The sequence below is a fragment of the Monodon monoceros genome, unplaced genomic scaffold, assembly GCF_005190385.1.
Source record: "Monodon monoceros isolate NGI ecotype Baffin Bay Population unplaced genomic scaffold, NGI_Narwhal_1 Super_Scaffold_7, whole genome shotgun sequence".
NCBI lineage: Eukaryota > Metazoa > Chordata > Mammalia > Artiodactyla > Monodontidae > Monodon > Monodon monoceros.
The window spans coordinates 94082094-94100998 of record NW_021703784.1 but is presented as its reverse complement, the minus strand read 5'-3'; the positions used below and the strand labels follow the sequence as shown (position 1 = coordinate 94100998).

Sequence of the window (18905 nt, the reverse complement as noted above, 5' to 3'; positions counted from 1 at the left end):
TTCTTTGTCTTTTTTTTTCTTTAAATACCTATAGAGCATTTTATTGAATAGACAAGTATCTTACTTTTTTTTAAATTGCAGCTTAAAAAAAAAAGCATGTAACAAAATAATTACTATCGTAATCATTTTAAATTAACTACATTCACATTGTGGTGAAACACATCTCAAAAACTTTTTCATCTTGCAAATCTGATACACTATACCCATTAAACAACTTTCCTTTTCCTCCTTCCCCCAGCCCCTAATAACCACCATTCTACTTTCTGTTGCTAATTTAATAGTTTAGATACCTCATGTAAGTGGAATCGTATAATATTTGTCTTTTTGTGACTTGCTTATTTCACTTAGCATGATATCCTCAAAGTTTATCCATATTGTAGCATGTAACCGAATTTCCTTCCTTTTTAAGACTACTGTTCCATTGTATGTATTTACCACATTTTGCTTATCCATTCATTCATTCTTCTGTGGACATTTGGGTTGCTTCTGCTGCTTTGAACATGGATGTACAAATCTGAGCCCCAGCTTTCAACTCTTTTGGATATATATACACACACACTCATACATACACTTAGAAGTGGAATTGCTGGATCATATGGTAATATGGTATTCTATTTTTACTGTTTTTGAGGTTACTCCATATTGTTTTCCATAGCAGTTGCACCATTTTTACAATCCCACCAACAGTGTACAAGTGTTGCAATTTCTCTACATTCTTGCCAACGTTTGTTATTTTCTGTTTTTTTTTTAAATTGGTTTGTTTATTTGATAGTAACCATTCTAATGGGTGTGAGGGATATCTCATTGTGGTTTTGACTTGCGTTGCTCTGATGATTAGTGATGTTGAGCATCTTTTCCTATGATTGTTGGCCATTTGTATATCATCTTTGTAGAAACGTCTATTCAAGTCTTTTGCCCATTTTTAATTGGGTTATTTGGAGTTTTGTTGTTTTGGGAGTTCTTTTTCTTAACATCTTTATTGGAGTATAATTGTTTTACATGTTGTGTTAGTTTCTGCTGTATAACAAAGTGAATCAACTATATGCATACGTATATCCCCATATCCCCTCCCTCTTGTGTCTCCCTCCCACCCTCCTTATCCCACCCCTCTAGGTGGTTGCAAAGCACCGAGCTGATCTCCCTGTGCCGTGCAGCTGCTTCCCACTAGCTAGCTATTTTACATTTGGTAGTGTGTATATGGTCAGTGCTACGCTCTCACTTTGTCCCAGCTTACCCTTCCCCCTCCCCATGTCCTCAAGTCTGTTCTCTACGTTTGTGTCTTTATTCCTGTCCTGCCCCTAGGTTCATCAGACCATTTTTCTTTTAAGATTCTATATATATGTGTTAGCATACGGTATTTGTTTTTCTCTTTCTGACTTAACTTCACTCTGTATGACAGACTCTAGGTCCATCCACCACACTACAAATAACAATTTCGTTTCTTTTTATGGCTGAGTAATATCCCATTGTATATATGTGCCACATCTTCCCCCCCCCCAATTTATTTATTTATTTTTGGCTGTGTTGGGTCTTCGTTTCTGTGTGCGGGCTTTCTCCAGTTGCGGTGAGCGGGGGCCACTCTTATCGCAGTGCGCGGGCCAATCTTCATTGCGGTGCACGGGCCTCTCACTGTCAGCCTCTCCCATTGTGGAGCACAGGCTCCAGACGCGGAGGCTCAGTAGTTGTGGCTCACGGGCTTAGTTGCTCCATGGCATGTGGGATCTTCCCAGACCAGGGCTCGAACCCGTGTCCCCTGCATTGGCAGGCAGATTCTTAACCACTGTGCCACCAGGGAAGCCCCGCCACATCTTCTTTATCCATTCATCTGTCGATGGACACTTAAGTTGCTTCCATGTTCTGGCTATTGTAAATAATGCTGCAGTGAACATTGTGGTACATGACTCTTTTTGAATTATGGTTTTCTCAGGGTATTTGCCCAGTAGTGGGTTTGCTGGGTCATATGGTAGTTCTATTTTTAGTTTTTTAAGGAACCTCCATACTGTTCTCTGTAGTGGCTGTATCAATTTACATTCCCACCAACAGTGCCGGAGGGTTCTGTTGTGGGAGTTCTTGATATTCTCTGGATATTAACCCCTTATCAGATAAATGATTTATAAATATTTTCTTCCCTTCTGTAGGTTATCTTTTTACTCTGTTTATTGTGTCCTTTGATACACAAAAGTTTTTAAGTTTGATATAGTCCCCATTGTCCTATTAATTTTTATGTATGGTGTAAGGTAAACGTCCAACTTCACTCTTTTTCATGTCGCTATCCAGTTTTTCCAGTCACCATTTGTTGAAGAGACCATCCTTTCCCCTTTGAATGGTCTTGGCACCCTTGTCATAGATCATTTTACCCTAAACGCAAGAGATTATTTTTGGGTTCTCTATTCTGTTCCATTGGTCTGTTTGTCTTTATGCCACTACCACACTGTTTTGATCATTGTGGCTTTTTAATGTGTTTTGGAATCAAGAAGAGAGCCCTGCAACATTTTTTTTTCAAAAGTGTTTTGACTATTCAGGGTCCTTTGAGATTCCATATGAATTTTAGGATTAATTTTTCTATTTCTACAAAAAAAATGCTGTTGGGATTTTGAGAGAGATTGTGTTGAATCTATAGATTATTTTCTGATATATGGAATCTTAATAATACTAAGTCTTCCAATCCATGGGTATGGGATGTCTTTTCATTTATTTGTGTCTTCTTTAATTTCTTTCAGCATTGTTCTGTAGTTTTCAGTGTACAAATCTTTCATTTCCTTGGTTAGGTTTATTCCCAAATATTTTGTTCTTTTCAATGCTATTGTTAAGTGGAGTTGTTTAAACTAACACAACTTTGTAAATGAACTATACTCCAATAAAAAATTTTTTAAAGTTTATTTTAGTATATGTAAGTTATACCTCAGTAAACCTGACTTAAAAGTTCTTAGATTGGGGGACCTCTTCTCCCTCTGATCCTCAGTTAACACTACTTCTGACAGCTGAGAACACAGGTAACTAGGAGCAGTCGGGGGAGGGGGGGGACGCTGCTATACATTTGCGTTTTAGTTTTAAAAGGAATGTAACAGAAAAGGCAGACAGTATTTGTTGAGCGTTATGTATTTTATTTACCAAATACTTATGTATAGCAATTAATTCTAGGCACTTTACAAATATAATAAACTTAACTCATTTAATTCTCCTAATAACCCAATAAGGTGAAAAAATTCCTCACTTTACAAATAGAAAACAGAAGCACAGAGAGGTAGGAGTTGTCTAAAACCACACAGCTAATAAACGGCACAACCAGGATTTGAACTAAGCATTCTGGCCCCAGAGTCCATCCTCTTAATCTCTAACTTGGCCTCTTTCCTTCACTGAATATGATCTAATAAGGAATTCCAGTTAATGCTTAAAACTTCTTTCCCCCTTGCTCTGGCTATGTGTACAATAAATATTTTTCTTATCTCTGCTTGATTTGTTGCAGGAAAAACATTACAATGAAGAAGGATTTTTTAAAAGCACAAGAAATGCCACCTTTCTAATATATGAATTATCATTTTCCCATGTTTTTTTCCATATATAATATTTGCTAAATCATTTCCTAAACAGTTTCAACTTTGCCCTGTTAAGGAGAATACTTCTATCTGGTAATTTGTTGAATTATGAAGGTTTTACATGTCCAGTTGAGTCTTTTCATGGTATAGTAAAGAAAAGGATACAGTAACCAAAATAAGATGGGCTGTGTTTGGGCTGTGATATTTGGTAAGATATCTAAGTATTATTTAAGAATTTTTATATAAAATGTCTTTGCTTTGGGGCAAAAGATATAAATCTGATTGTACTGAGCTGTACAGTAAATGGATTTTTTTCTCTCTAAATTCTTAATTCACTAGTAAACACAGCACTGGGTATTATCCATTTGTGTGTGTGCATGCGCACATATACTCACTGCAGTATGCTTATTGAAGTTATCTGGACTCCTGTGTCAAAATAAGTGTTGGTCATACCTTTTGTGTTAATTATTTATTGAGTATTCATTTGGTATCACACGGAAAAAAGATGAGTGAGCTACATTCCAACCCTTGCCCTTGTGCTCACAATCTAATGGGAAGGCTGCTCTACAAACCGTTACTCTCAGAACAGTGTGATAAGCTTGATACAGACAGAATGAAAGAAGGTCTTAATTACTTAATTCAAAAGTATCATTCACAGTTAAATGCACTTTAAAATGAGATTTTTTTGGCAGTTCAAAATCAGACTATTCTAATCTGAATCAGTTTCTCTTCATGATAACCTTAGCCTAGAATTTTCTAAGACCTTCAGAATAAGGGTAACCTGGGTCTGCTCCATATTAGAGCAGTCTTTGGGCCTGTTCTTTGGAATCTAAATTTCCTCTTGAACCCCTTTTTGGGATGGAAGATGTTAGGGCACTTGTAAATGGTCTTTAGCTTTACTAAATTGATTCCCATAGAGGTTTGGCAGTGGCTTACGGTTTTAATAAGGTATGTTTATTCATCAAGATTAGGTGAAGGTAACACCAGCTTAATAACCACATAAATTTCTTTCCTGACAGTTATAAAGGAGACACAAAATGCATACAAACCTTATAATCTGAGATTGAGGAAAAATTCCTCCTATGAAAAGAAATTTAAAATCCATTAATGACCTGTGGAGAGCTCAGAGACCATTACTTAACTCCCTGAGATATTAATCCAGTTTCTCCTACAATTTTTCACAAGAACTCTTCATATTACATGAGATGACTGCACATCACAATTGTATTTGCACGCAAGATTTCTTTATCTACATAGACTTGTAGTGAATTCTTGGCCAATATTTCAAAGATCACATTTTACTCACAAGAAGGAGAATGTTATTTTTCTATTTTGCCCCCTACTTCCGTCTTCTATCGTTGTCTAGGATTCCTCACGTTGTACAGAAGAGAAAGAAGTCACTGAGAGGGTGAGGTGAAGCAGTGCAGGCTGTCAGAATTCTTTTCTGTGCCTTTGAGTTGCCATTTGAAAAACACTAACCGCTCAAGTTAATGGAAGAAGCCACTTACATAATGGGGGCTATATGTTTACCCTGATGCTTTGACTGTTTCCTGCAGCAACTTTTTTCGCCCCTGGAGGAGGAATTAGGATTGTGATAGTAAGAACAGGTCACCTCCTTTGTTTCTGGAACATTATCTGTGTTGCCACAAAAAAAGAGGTCCCCACCCAGCTGCGGTGGAGTTTCCCTAGCTGGGCCTCCATTCACCTCTTGCCTTGGAAGCCCTCTGGGCTCGAAGGAGCGCCCTGGGTCCTGCAGACCTCTGAGCAAAGGCACGCTGCGGCCCCTTTAAGCCGTCAGTGTGTGCCGGGGCGGGGGCGAGGTGGGGCGGGCACTCTGACTGTGAGCTCTGGGCCCCGCCCCCGAGGAGGCGTTTCTCAGCGGCCTCGGCACCAATGCCACCACCGCCCCCGCCCGTCCGGTATTCCTGCAGATTCTGCCTCGGACCGTAGGGCCCCGACCTCTCCCTGCCTGGGGAGCGTAAGTGTCAAACTGCGGGCGAGGGTCAAGCATCCCGTGCCCATGCCGGAAGTCCTAGTGGACTGTACAGGGGACTTTCCTGGCCTATCAGAGGCTAAGGCGGCGAAAGAGCGTAAACAATGCCGGCTGCAGTGAGCTAAAGCCTGGGGCATCTGCTCTACTTCTGGGTGGTGACAGCGGCCCTAGGGTGCTGGTCTGGATATGCAGTGGTTGAGCGGTGCCCAGAACCTAGCTTTGCCCCAGCCTGGTTCCTACTTGGAGTGAGGCGAGGGTTGCTTTTACCCTGTATAATCCCACTAAGCTAGATGGGTGGTGCTGGATCTAGTGCCCTGGGCCTTGGGTCCTTAGCCTGGCATTTGGAGACCTGGGTAGCTTTGGGATGAGTAAGCATTAGATTTTCAGCTACCTTGGTACAATTGAGCAGTAACTCTCAAAGTTGACCTAATTCACAGCCGGGTTTAGCTCTGTGTCTCCCCAGAGGCCTGTGTTGCTGGAGTCCCCCTTTTGAAGACGCTGACGGTGATAATCTATTAGGGAGAGTCAGTTAACCCTCTTTCCCACTTGATACGAATAGCACCGTGTGAAAGAGTCAGCTCTTTACCCCTCTCTGAAGGAACTGGTGGGAGGCGACCATCCCAGGACTACTACAGCAAGCCCACCCAAGTTTGTTGAGATAACCTACTAGAGGAGCAGTTCGCATTTCTGGCCCCCTGATAATGCAGAATACTACAAGAGGATAACACTTGTCGTTGTTAATGAGAATTACCTGGAGGTAGTGAGATTTTTTTAAATTAGAGGGAAAGGCTTGTCATTTTTGTTACTGGCTACTTAAGTGATGAGATTTTGTCTCGCTTAGCCAAGTAATAAAATTTAAAGTTTTCTGTGACAGTTACGTAATTGCTATGCTTCTTTAATCCAGTTGGCCTTCTTAGACATAGATTGAGTAAAGATTTCTGAGCATGTATGTGTATTTTGTCTTATCCTTGTTTTCTAATTATTTCCTTTTTTGAGCAAATTTACATCATTCTTTATTGGTCGTTCAAATGGTTTGCTTTTTTTTTTTTTTTTTTTTTGCGGTACGCGGGCCTCTCACTGCTGTGGCCTCTCCCGTTGCGGAGCACAGGCTCCGGACGCACAGGCCCAGCGGCCATGGCTCACGGGCCCAGCCGCTCCGCGGCATGCGGGATCCTCCCGGACCGGAGCACGAACCCGTGTCCCCTGCATCGGCAGGCGGACTCTAGACCACTGCGCCACCAGGGAAGCCCAGGGTTTGCTTTTTGAGTGGGCAGAATTTTTCCTCAAACTTCCCTCAGACTCATTCTGTGCTTCTGCAGTAGCATTTCCTTAGCCAGAAGTGAGAGTCCAGGAATGGTAATCAGATCTAGATCTCTTGTGTTGTGATAGTGAAGAGCTTTTGAAGGTCAAGAGCTTGAGAATTAGCCATAAAATAGTTTTACTGTCATAGCTTCTTCTTCTTTTAGCTTTAGAAAGCTAAAACAGTATGTTTAGTAGCTGTATAACTGTTTTTATAAGATGTCGTGGTACAGGAATTTAAAGTAAAAGGACACTACACATGGACCCTTGAGTGATGGGGAAGAGTGGTGGGTGGACTGAGAGATAGGAGACAAAGGTTCTAGCCCAACTCTAACATTACTGATGACTTAATCTCCCTGTGCCTTACTTTTAGCTGGTTGATGAATGAGAAAATGCATAGATATCATATGTTAATGATAGTACATTATGCACACTTAAATATTGAACAGTAAACTGAAATTTATTCTAAGTTCAGAGTTTATTCCAAGTTGTGTCTTTATGTATGTCTTTGGAAACATTTCTTAACCTCTGGTCTAAAAATAAATAATTACATCTAAACGTTCTTCAGCAGTAGTGTGGACTTTATGGTACTTGAGCTCTTTGGAAGACATTTTAGATACAGCCGTGGTATAAAATGATAATATTTCCGTGGAACAGATTTATTTTAGCTGACTCCCTTGCCTTTTCCTCTGTTTTAGGCTAGGGTAAAACCTCCTGAGAGTGCCGAATAATTTGAAATTTCTGAGTATTTGTAGTATTGACTAGACTGAACCATAGCAAACATCATATATAGGTCAAATTAATTTTATTAATGCTTCTCTTTGTTGGCAATTTTATTTACTCTTAAAGCATCAAACCTTGCTATGTAATGAAGACTTGGTTTCATACATCTATGTTTATAGAATGTTTATATGTTTATAAAATCCAGAACCCTCTGTTCATTCCTGGTCCCACATTTCCAGCCACTTGAAGATCATATTTCTCAAGTCTAAAACCAAACTCATCATATTCTTAACCTCTCCTCCACTCCCCCAAAACAAACAACTCAGAACTTTCTTCTGAGATTTTTCTGTCATTAGCACCACTGTTCTCCAAGTCATGTAGACTGGAGCCTCCTACTAGGTCTGCTACATCCTTAGTTGCTAAGGCTTATTGATTCTGCTTCTTTAATGTAATTCCCTTCAGTCTCCTCTGCTCATCCTTTCCATTCCTAGGAGTCTGGCTTCTATTTATCTTTGTCCTCCAGTACTGCAGTAATTTCCTATCAGAACTCTACTTTCTCTCCCTTCCAATTCATTCTGCATAGATTTATCTCTCTAAAGTAATTAGGATCATGTCATTGCCCTGCTTCAGGTCATCAGCATCCTCTGCTGTTTAGCTTAATATTCAAGATTATACATGATTTGACCCTAGTCTGTCTTTCTGGTCTTATACTTAATAAATGGAGCCATTTAGTGTTCCCTAAACATGCTTAGTACTTTTCTACTTCCAAGACTTTGCCTTTCTTGTTTTCTCAGCCTAAAATATCTCTTCTCCACTCCTGGTTTTGTTTTTGTTTTTATTTTTTTAAATCTACCTATCATTTATCACTGAGCTCAGATGTCATCCTTTCTATGAGATTTTTCACTGACCATCCCTTGCTCACTGGCGGTTGATCCTGTCTTTGAACTCCCTTAACCCTTATTTGTCTCTTGCTTAGGGCACTTTCCACATATAATACATTTTGTATTATGGTTATTTGTTTAGACATCTACTTTTACTCCTGTGAACTCCTTGAGTCATCATGGTTTACCCATAGGGAAATTCATCAAATGAATGCTTTAGGTAAAATTGGAATGGAGTAACTCCTTAGTGTTAGATCCTTTTATTTTACACCCAGCCCATTCACATGTAAAATGATCAGCAACTTTAACAAATCACTCTTATCTCCTAAGGACTTCTGTTAGTAAACTTTGTTAGTTGGTTTTTTTAACAGTTTTAATGAGATATATAATTTACGTACCATTCACCCATTTAAAGTGTACAATTCACTGACTTTCAGTATATTCATAGATTTGTGCAGCCATCACCAACAGTCAATTTTAGAACACTTTCATTACCCCAAAAAGAAACCCCGCACTCCTTAACACCCTTCTAATATCCCCAAACACCCCAGTCATAGGCAACCTCTCATCTACTTTCTGTCTCTATAGATTTGCCTATTCTGGACATTTTATATAAATGGAATTATATAATAAGTGGTCCTTTGCAACTGACTTTTTTCACTTAATATAATGTTTTCAAGGTTCATCCATGTTGCAGCATGTATCGGTACTTCACTTCTTTTGTGTGTGTACACATAACGTAAAATTCACCATCTTAAGCATTTTTAAATATACAACTCAGTGGCATTAAATGCATTTGTAATGTTGTGTAGCTACCACCATCCATCTCCATAATTCTTTTCATCTTGTAGAACTGAAATTTTACACCCATTAAACAGTAACCCGTCATTACCCTTCTCCATCCATCTGCTGGCAACAATCATTCTACCTTCTATCTCTATGATTTTGACTAAGTACTTGATATAAGTGGAATCATACACTATTTGTCTCTTTGTGGCTGGCTTAATTTCACTTAACATAACGTCTTCAAGTTTCACCCAGGTTATAGCATGTCCGAATTTCTGTCCTTTTTAAGCTGAATGATATTCTTTTGTATGTGTATACCACATTTTGCTTATCCATTCATCCATCAGTGGTCACTTGGGTTGCTTCCATATTTTAGCTGTTGTGAGTAACGCTGCTATGAACATGGGTGTACAGATATCTCTTCAAGATCCTGCTTTCGATTATTTTGGGCATATACCCAGAAGTGGAATTGCTGGATCATATTGTCATTCTGTTTTAATTTTTTGAGGAACAGCCATACTGTTTTCCACAGTAGCTGTACCATTTTACATTGTCACCAACAGTGTACAAGGGTTCCAATTTCTCCATATCCTTGCCAACATTTGTTGTTTCCTGGGTTTTTGATAGTAGCCATCCTAATAGGTGTGAGGTAATACTTGTAGTTTTGATTTGCATTTCCCTAATGTTTGTAATCTTGAGCATCTTTTCATGTGCTTATTGGCCATTTGTCTGTCTTTGGATGAATGTCTAATCAAGTTCTTTGCCCATTTTTTAATCAAGTTGTTTGCTTTTTTTGTTGTTGAGTTTTAGGAATTCTTTATAGTACTTAATTTTTATTACTGAATCATACTCCATTCTGTGGATTTACCACGTTTTATCTATTTATCAGTGGATAGAGGTTTGGGTTGTTTCCACTCTTTGGCTGTTATGAATGTTAGTTTGGTTTTAATTTGCTGTGTATATTGAAAACAGCACTACATTTCTCTAAAGAGATCACTCAGGCCTTTAACTGGTGTGACTTTTCATGAAATTGTTGGTTTATTCTACATGTATTCCGTTTTATGAACTCTGAGGGTCCTCTTCATTACTTCCTGAATATGTTCTAAATGTTCCTAAGGCCTTTACTTTCCTTTGTGATAATGGCTAGTTAAAATTTGCAGATAGAGGCAAAGTTTAACTTACAAACAGGTAGCCACTTTAATGACTTTCCCCTACTGTCCCCCCTGCAAATATTCTAGAATTATAGTTATAAATTTAAAACTAGTATGAGCTATAGAAATTATAGTCTACCACCCTTTAGTTTTTTAATTAATCTCAGTGAAATATTTTCCTTTTCAACTGGTAGAGTCAGTATTCAATGGAATAAGGGTTGTGAGGGAGAAGGGTCGGACTACATGGATAACCCCAAATTATAATTAAAACTGTAGTCATTTCTTTCTTACGCAAAGACAGGTTAACAGTGTTCTGAGGCCCAACTGGGTAGTTAGGCTTGATTATTCGGCAGCTGCTGATTAGGGATGATTCCCCCTTACCAACCAACTGTATTTTAAATTTCCCTAAATTACCTAAGTCCTTTGGAGGCAAATAAACTTGTCTTTCACATATACTCTCATTTGCCCTTTATATTTTTATTGAGTTAAGTAATCACCAAAATAATTCTTACTATTTATACTGTAGAGTGTGAATAGATTTCACTATAGATAATGTAGAAACCATATGTAGGTCAGTTGTAGGAATTTCACCAAACTAGGTATCAAGAAATCTCTTTCAGGGATTTCCCTGGTGGCACAGTGGTTAAGAATCCGTCTGCCAATTCAGGGGCCACGGGTTCGATCCCTGGTCCAGGAAGATCCCACATGCTGCGGAGCAACTAAGCCTGTGCACCATAACTACTGAGCCTGTGCTCTAGAACCCACGAGCCACAAATACTGAGCGTGTGTGCCACAACTACTGAAGCCCGCGTGCCTAGAGCCTGTGCTCCGCAACAAGAGAAGCCACCGCAGTGAACCACAGCATAGAGTAGCCCCCGCTCACCGCAAGTAGAGAAAACCCGTGTGCAGCAATGAAGACCCAACGCAGCCAAAAATAAATTAAAAAAAAGAAATCTCTTTTAGACCATTGTCCCCTACTTAAGTGACATTGGGCAGGACGCTGAACCTCTTTTTCCCCATATGTAAAAAGAGGATAATGATACTTTATTTATTTATTTGACCCTTTTGAAGATAGAGATTAATAAGACAAAAGGCTTTTGCTCAAGAGAATCTTATAGTTTCGTAAGAGTCACATAACTAAGAATAATATGAAAAAGAAAGAAACTAAACCTGAATGAGATAATATAACAGTGTGCTTGCATTTACATTATGAAATACATAGAAAATGAATGATTGTAAAAATACATGTAAAATATAAAGTGCTACTGAAATACAGGATGGGTGTTAACTGTTATTTTAACTAGGGACTTTGAGATGATTGTAAGCAGTGCCCTAAAGTCTTTTTTTTTTTTTTTTTTACAATTCTACAGTCACATTTATTTATCTAATACAATGGAAATACAAAGGAGAAAATAAAGTCTCAGTAAATAAAGGACAGAGCTAGCTTTTTTAAAACTTTCATATTTTACTCTTAAAACTGCTGTTGTCCAACAACATTTATATATCATAGTGTTTCCACATCAAAACTGATGGCAAAGTTACATGTCCTCAGGGAATGCCCTAAAGTTTTTGATCATAGAATTTGAAAGGTTGTAGATCAAGAGATTTTAAGCTGGGTTAGAATTCAGGGACTCTGTAAATTTGTATGGAAAAATAATTACATCTTTATTTGCACTAATCTTAAAACTGAAATTTCTTTTTCTTTCTTTTGGTCTGCGTTGGGTCTTTGTTGCTGCGTGCGGGCTTTCTGGTTGCAGAGAGCGGGGGCTACTCTTCATCGCAGCGTGCGGGCTTCTCATTGCAGTGGCTTGCTTGTTGTGGAGCATGGGCTCTAGGTGTGCGAGCTTCAGTAGTCGTGGCACCTGGGCTCAGTAATTGTGGCGCACGGGCTTATTTGCTCCACGGCATGTGGGATCTTCCCGGACCAGGGATCGAACCCCTTGTCCCCTGCATTGGCAGGTGGATTCTTAACCACTGTGCCACCAGGGAAGTCCTAACTGAAATTTTGACATTTTCTTCAATTAATAATGTAGGCAATAAACTACAATAATATTATAAGAACCTATGCCTTTGTCACCAATAGAAATCATTTTCATAATCATGTTATGTAGTATATAAAAATATTTTTAGGGCTTCCCTGGTGGCGCAGTGGTTGAGAGTCCACCTGCCGATGCAGGGGACACGGGTTCGTGCCCCAGTCTGGGAAGATCCCACATGCCGTGGAGCGCCTGGGCCCGTGAGCCATGGCCGCTGAGCCTGCGCGTCCGGAGCCTGTGGTCCGCAACAGGAAAGGCCACAACAGTGAGAGGCCCGCGTACGGTAAAAAAAAATATATATATATATATATATATTTTTTATTCATAACAAGAGTTACAGTAGTTATTAAATCTGCTGCTAGATTTTATTTAATATATTAATGGAGAAGCCCATATATTCACATTTCAAAATATTTTGATAACTATATTTCAACATAACTATATTATATTCAACATATATAACTATTTCAACATAACTGATTTAATATGATCATATATTTTATGCACTAAACAATATTCTGAGGTGCCTATAGACTTGCTCTTTTAATCCTATAAAATTCCAAAATAAAGTCAACTGTAATTTAGAAATGAAATAAATTCAAATTTGGGATGCCAAATAATGATAGTAAATTGCTAACATTTTTTGAGCCCTTGCTAGATGCCAAGTACCTAGTCTAAGAGCTTTACATGTACTGACTCATTTAATCCACACAACAATTCTCTGAGGTATGTATTATTATTCCCACTTTACACACAAGCATGCTGAGGCAATATATATTTGGCTAAGTAACTTACCCAAGGCCTCAACCTCAAGTTAGTGGTGGTTTTGAAGATACAGAATTCTTTTAATTTTTTTAAAGTGTAGATTTGCAGCCAGACATAGAAGGTAATAAAGTTTCCCTCAAGTAGCAAAAACTCAAATTTGATAAGACTGTTACTGCATTTTGAGTTATTGTGGGTTTTTTTCTTTCCCCAGCATACATTAATTGATCATTTTATATGTGTCAGACACTGTACATGGTGGTCTAAGGGGCTCATCTACCTGTCCTGTAGATGCTGGTTTCATCTAAACTCTAACCTGGGGCTCTTCTCACTATGTACTCTCCCTCAGTACTATCATCCACCCCCTTGGTTTTAATTACATTTATCTACTGATAACTCCTAAATTTTTATCTCTCTCGTGAATACCAGGCTTGAATCACCAGCTGCTTCCCGCATCTACCCTTGTCTAGTGTACATGTCAAACTCAGCTTGCCCAAAACTTCATTTTCATCCGTGTCTTACACTCCTTCTACAGTCACTCAATAAAGACAGTCCTTGACATTCCTTGTAGCTCTAAAATCCATCCCGTTTTCTCCACCTGCATTGCAACTACTCTAAGTTCCAGGCCATCATCATCCTTCATTTAGATTACAGCCTTCTAACTGATTTCCCTCCATTGTTAACTGCCTTCCAAGACATTCTTTACATTGCTTTTATATTTACATTATATAGTCTTTGAAAAATGCAAGTTTGGTAGCATATGAAATTTTCCTGTCTACAGTCCTTCAAAGTCTCCTTCTACCTTTGGGATAAAGTCTAAATTCCTTAATATTGCTTACAAGACCTTCCAGGGTCTGATTTGGACTACTTTCTAGCCTTACTCTTTATACCCTTTCACTTTTCTTGTTGCATTTTATACTTTAGCCTTGCTGAACTTTTTTCAGTTCCTCAAACCACTATAATAAAAGAAGTTAGAATAGATGTTATGGCAGTTTCTAAACCTCTATTTCTGTACTTATCTCTGAATGATAAGTTTGTGAAACAGCACAAGTCTTTGGACCACACTTTTAGTAGATTTAAACTACAGTATACCACATGGATGAATTTTACAATTGAAACATTGAATGAAAAAAGCAACTTATGGAAGACTACAACATTTTTCTAAGGCTCACAAACAAGCACAGTTAATTTTGTTTAGGAATATGTGACTGACTACAGCATAGAACCAGGTGAACTTTAGGAAGGTGCTTCTGTGGTAAGAAGGATGGGGTAGGAAAGAAATGCACAGGTGCAGTAATAATAGTAGTGTCCTAATTTTCAGTTTGGGTGGTAGGTCAATATATCAATTTTATCGTAATGCTTCCTAACACATATATTGTATATATTTTCTTATATATGTAAAAAATTAAATTGTAAAATTAATTTTAAAATTAAAATAATTATGGGGAAAAATTAGTGAAGTGCTTTTTTTCTTAGTATATTGATCCTGGAAAAAGATAAAGACAGAGCAGTAGTCCTCAGTGTCACACGTATACACAAAACACTATCCATTATTTCAGTGGCTGGGAAAGTTTTGTTTTTTTTAAATAAATTTATTTATTTATTTTTAAATTTTTGGCTGTGTTGGGTCTTTGTTGCTGTACGCAGGCTTTCTCTAGTTGCAGTGAGCGGGGGCTACTCTTCGTTGCAGTGCACAGGCTTCTCATTGTTGTGGCTTCTCTTGTTGCGGAGCACAGGCTCTAGTCGCGCAGGCTTCAGTAGTTGTGGCTTGCTGGCTCTAGAGCTTAGGCTCAGTAGCGGTGGCGCGTGGGCTTAGTTGCTCTGCGACATGTGAGATCTTCCCAGGCCAGGGCTCGAACCCATGTTCCTTGCATTGACAGGCAGATTCTTAACCACTGCGCCACCAGGGAAGCCCTGGGAAAGTTTTGGTATGAAGCAAGCCTTTCCTTTGAATGGAAAGCAGCAAAATCATAAACACTAATTTTTTTAAAAAAACTGAAGCTATGAAGTAGTAGAAGCCATTTCAGAAAATATAGCACAGTGACATCAGTATTTTAATTTTTTTGAAGATTTTTAATCACAGTTTCAATTTTGTTACTTGTGATTGGTCTGTTCATATTTTCTATTTCTTCCTGGTTCAGGAAGGTTATACCTTTCTAAGAATTTGTCCACAAAAAGAGTCATGTACCAAAATGTTCATTGCAGCTCTATTTACAATAGCCCGGAGATAGAAACAACCTAAGTGTCCATCATCGAATGAATGGATAAAGAAGATGTGGCACATATATACAATGGAATATTACTCAGCCATAAAAAGAAACGAAATTGAGCTATTTGTAATGAGGTGGATAGACCTAGAGTCTGTCATACAGAGTGAAGTAAGTCAGAAAGAGAAAGACAAATACCGTATGCTAACACATATGTATGGAATTGAAGGGAAAAAAATGTCATGAAGAACCTAGGGGTAAGACAGGAATAAAGACACAGACCTACTAGAGAATGGACTTGAGGATATGGGGAGCGGGAAGGGTAAGCTGTGACAAAGCGAGAGAGAGGCATGGACATATATACACTACCAAACGTAAGGTAGATAGCTAGTGGGAAGCAGCCGCATAGCACAGGGAGATCAGCTCTGTGCTTTGTGACCACCTGGAGGGGTGGGATAGGGAGGGTGGGAGGGAGGGAGACACAAGAGGGAAGAGATATGGGAACATATGTATATGTATAACTGATTCACTTTGTTATGAAGCAGAAACTAACACACCATTGTAAAGCAGTTATACTCCAATAAAGATGTAAAAAAAAAAATACACATCAGAAAAAAAAAGAAAAGAATTTGTCCATTTCTTCCAGGTTGTCCATTTTATTGGCATAGAGTTGCTTGTAGTAGTCTCTTAGGATGCTTTGTATTTCTGTGGTGTCTGTTGTAACTTCTTTTTCATTTCTAATTTTATTGATTTGAGTCCTCTCCCTCTTTTTCTTGATGAGCCTGGCTAAAGGTTTATCAATTTTATCTTTTCAAAGAACCAGCTTTTAATTTTATTGATCTTTGCTATTTTCTTTGTTTTATTTCATTAATTTCTGCTCTTTATGATTTCCTTCCTTCTACTAACTTTGGGTTTTGTTTGTTTTTCTTTCTCTAGTTCATTTAGGTGTAAGCTTAGATTGTTTATTTGAGATTTTTTCTTGTTTCTTGAGGTAGGCTTGTATTGCTATAAACTTCCCTCTTAGAACTGCTTTTGCTGCATCCCATAGGTTTTGGCTCTCGTGTTTTCATTGTCATTTGTCTCTAGGTATTTTTTGATTTCCTCTTTGATTTCTTCAGTGATCTCTTCGTTATTTAGTAACGTATTGTTTAGCCTCCATGTGTTTAGGTTTTTTACATTTTTTTCCCTGTAATTGATTTCTAATCTCATAGCGTTGTGGTCAGAAAAGATGCTTGATATGATTTCAGTTTTCTTAAATTTACTGAGGCTTGATTTGTGACCCAAGATGTGATCTATCGTGGAGAGTGTTCTGTGTGCACTTGAGAAGAAAGTGTAATCTGCTGTTTTTGGATGGAATGTCGTATAAATATCAATTAAATCTATCTGGTCTATTGTGTCATTTAAAGCTTGTGTTTCCTTATTAATATTCTGTCTGGATGATCTGTCCACTGGTGTAAGTGAGGAGTTTAAGTCCCCCACTATGATTGTTACTGTCGATTTCCTCTTTTAGAGCTGTTAGCAGTTGCCTTATGTATTGAGGTGCTCCTATGTTGGGTGCATATATATTTATAATTGTTATATCTTCTTCTTGGATTGATCCCTTGATCATTATGTAGTGTCCTTCCTTGTCTCTTGTGACATTCTTTAAAGTCTTTTATCTTACATGAGTATTGCTACTCCAGCTTTCTTTTGATTTCCATTTGCATGGAATATCTTTTTCCATCCCCTCACTTTCAGTCTGTTTGTGTCCCTAGGTCTGAAGTGAGTCTCTTGTAGACAGCATATATATGGGTCTTGTTTTTGTATCTATTCAGCCAGTCTGTGTCTTTTGGTTGGAGCATTTAATCCATTCACGATTAAGGTAATTTTTGATATGTATGTTCCTGTTACCATTTTCTTAATTGTTATGGGTTTGGTTTTGTAGGTCCTTTTCTTCTCTTGTGTTTCCCATGTAGAGAAGTTCCTTTAGCATTTGTTGTAGAGCTGGTTTGGTGATGTTGAATTCTCTTAGCTTTTGCTTTACTGTAAAGCTTTTGATTTCTCCATCGAATCTGAATGAGATCCTGGCCAGTTAGAGTAATGTTGGTTGTAGGTTCTTCCCTTTCATCATTTAAAATATATCGTGCCACTGCCTTCTGGCTTGTAGAGTTTCTACTGAGAAATCAGCTGTTAACGTTATGGGAACTCCCTTGTATGTTATTTGTCGTTTTTCCCTTGTTGCTTTCAATAATTTTTCTTTGTCTTTAATTTTTGTCAATTTGATTACTGTGGGCCTTGGCTTGTTTCTCCTTGGGTTTATCCTGCCTGGGTCTCTCTGCGCTTCCTGGACTTGGGTGGCTATTTCCTTTCCCATGTTAGGGAAGTTTTCGACTATAATCTCTTCATATATTTTCTCTGGTCCTTTCTCTCTCTCTTCTCCTTTTGGAACCCCTATAATGCAAATGTTGTTGCGTTTAATGTTGTCACAGAGGTCTCCTAGGCTGTCTTCATTTCTTTTCATTCTTTTTTCTTTATTCTCTTCCACGGCAGTGAATTCCACCATTCTGTCTTCCAGGCCACTTATCCGTTCTTCTGCCTCAGTTATTCTGCTATTGATTCCTTCTAGTGTAGTTTTCATTTCAGTTATTGTATTGTTCATCTCTGTTTGTTTGTTCTTTAATTAGGTCTTTGTTAAACGTTTCTTGCATCTTCTCGATCTTTGCCTCCATTCTTTTTCGGAGGTCCTGGATCATCTTCACTATCATTATTCTGAATTCTTTTTCTGGAAGGTTGCTTATCTCCACTTCATTTAGTTGTTTTTCTGGGGTTTTATCTTGTTCCTTCATCTGGTACAAAGTTCTCTTTTTATTTTGTCTGTCTTTCTGTGAATGTGATTTTCCTTCCACAGGCTGCAGAAGTGTAGTTCTTCTTGCTTCTGCTGTCTGCCCTCTGGTGGATGAGGCTATCTAAGCGGCTTGTGCAAGCTTCCTGATGGGACGGACTGGTGGTGGATTGAGCTGGGTGTTGCTCTGGTGGGCAGAGCTCAATAAAACTTTAATCCGCTTGTCTGCTGATGCATGGGGCTGGGTTCCCTCCCTGTTGGTTGTTTGGACTGAGGTGACCCAGCTCTTTGGTGGGGCTAATGGCAGACTCTGGGAGGTCTCACGCCAAAGAGTACCTCCCAGAACTGCTGCCAGTGTCCTTGTCCCCATGGTGAGCCACAGCCACCCCCAGCCTCTGCAGGAGACCCTCCAACACTAGCAGGTACGTCTGGTTCAGTCTCCCGTGGCATCACTGCTCCTTCCCCTGGGTCCTGATGCGCACACTCCTTTGTGTGTGCCCTCCAAGAGTGGAGTCTCTGTTTCCCCCAGTCCTGTTGAAGTCCTGCAATCAAATCCCGCTACCCTTCCAAGTCTGATTCTCTGGGAATTCCCCCTGCCGTTGCCAGACCCCCAGGTTGGGAAGCCTGACATGGGGCTCAGAACCTTCACTCCAGTGGGTGGACTTCTGTGGTATAAGTGTTCTCCAGTTTGTGAGTCACCCACCCAGCAG

The 18905-nt window shown here is 38.9% G+C and overlaps 1 protein-coding gene across 5 annotated transcripts in view; it reads left to right on the top strand.

Annotated features, from left to right (window-relative positions):
- Nucleotides 1-18905, top strand: part of CKAP5 (cytoskeleton associated protein 5) — a 106914-nt gene that overhangs the window by 13480 nt on the left and 74529 nt on the right. Inside the window, exon 1 of one of the 5 annotated variants that reach the window (XM_029207981.1) lies at nucleotides 5455-5514. The exons of the other annotated variants lie outside the window; for them this stretch is intronic. The gene's annotated coding sequence lies outside the window, so the exon portion shown is untranslated. Of the gene's footprint in view, nucleotides 1-5454; nucleotides 5515-18905 lie in introns of those variants that run through there. 5 annotated transcript variants of the gene reach the window in all.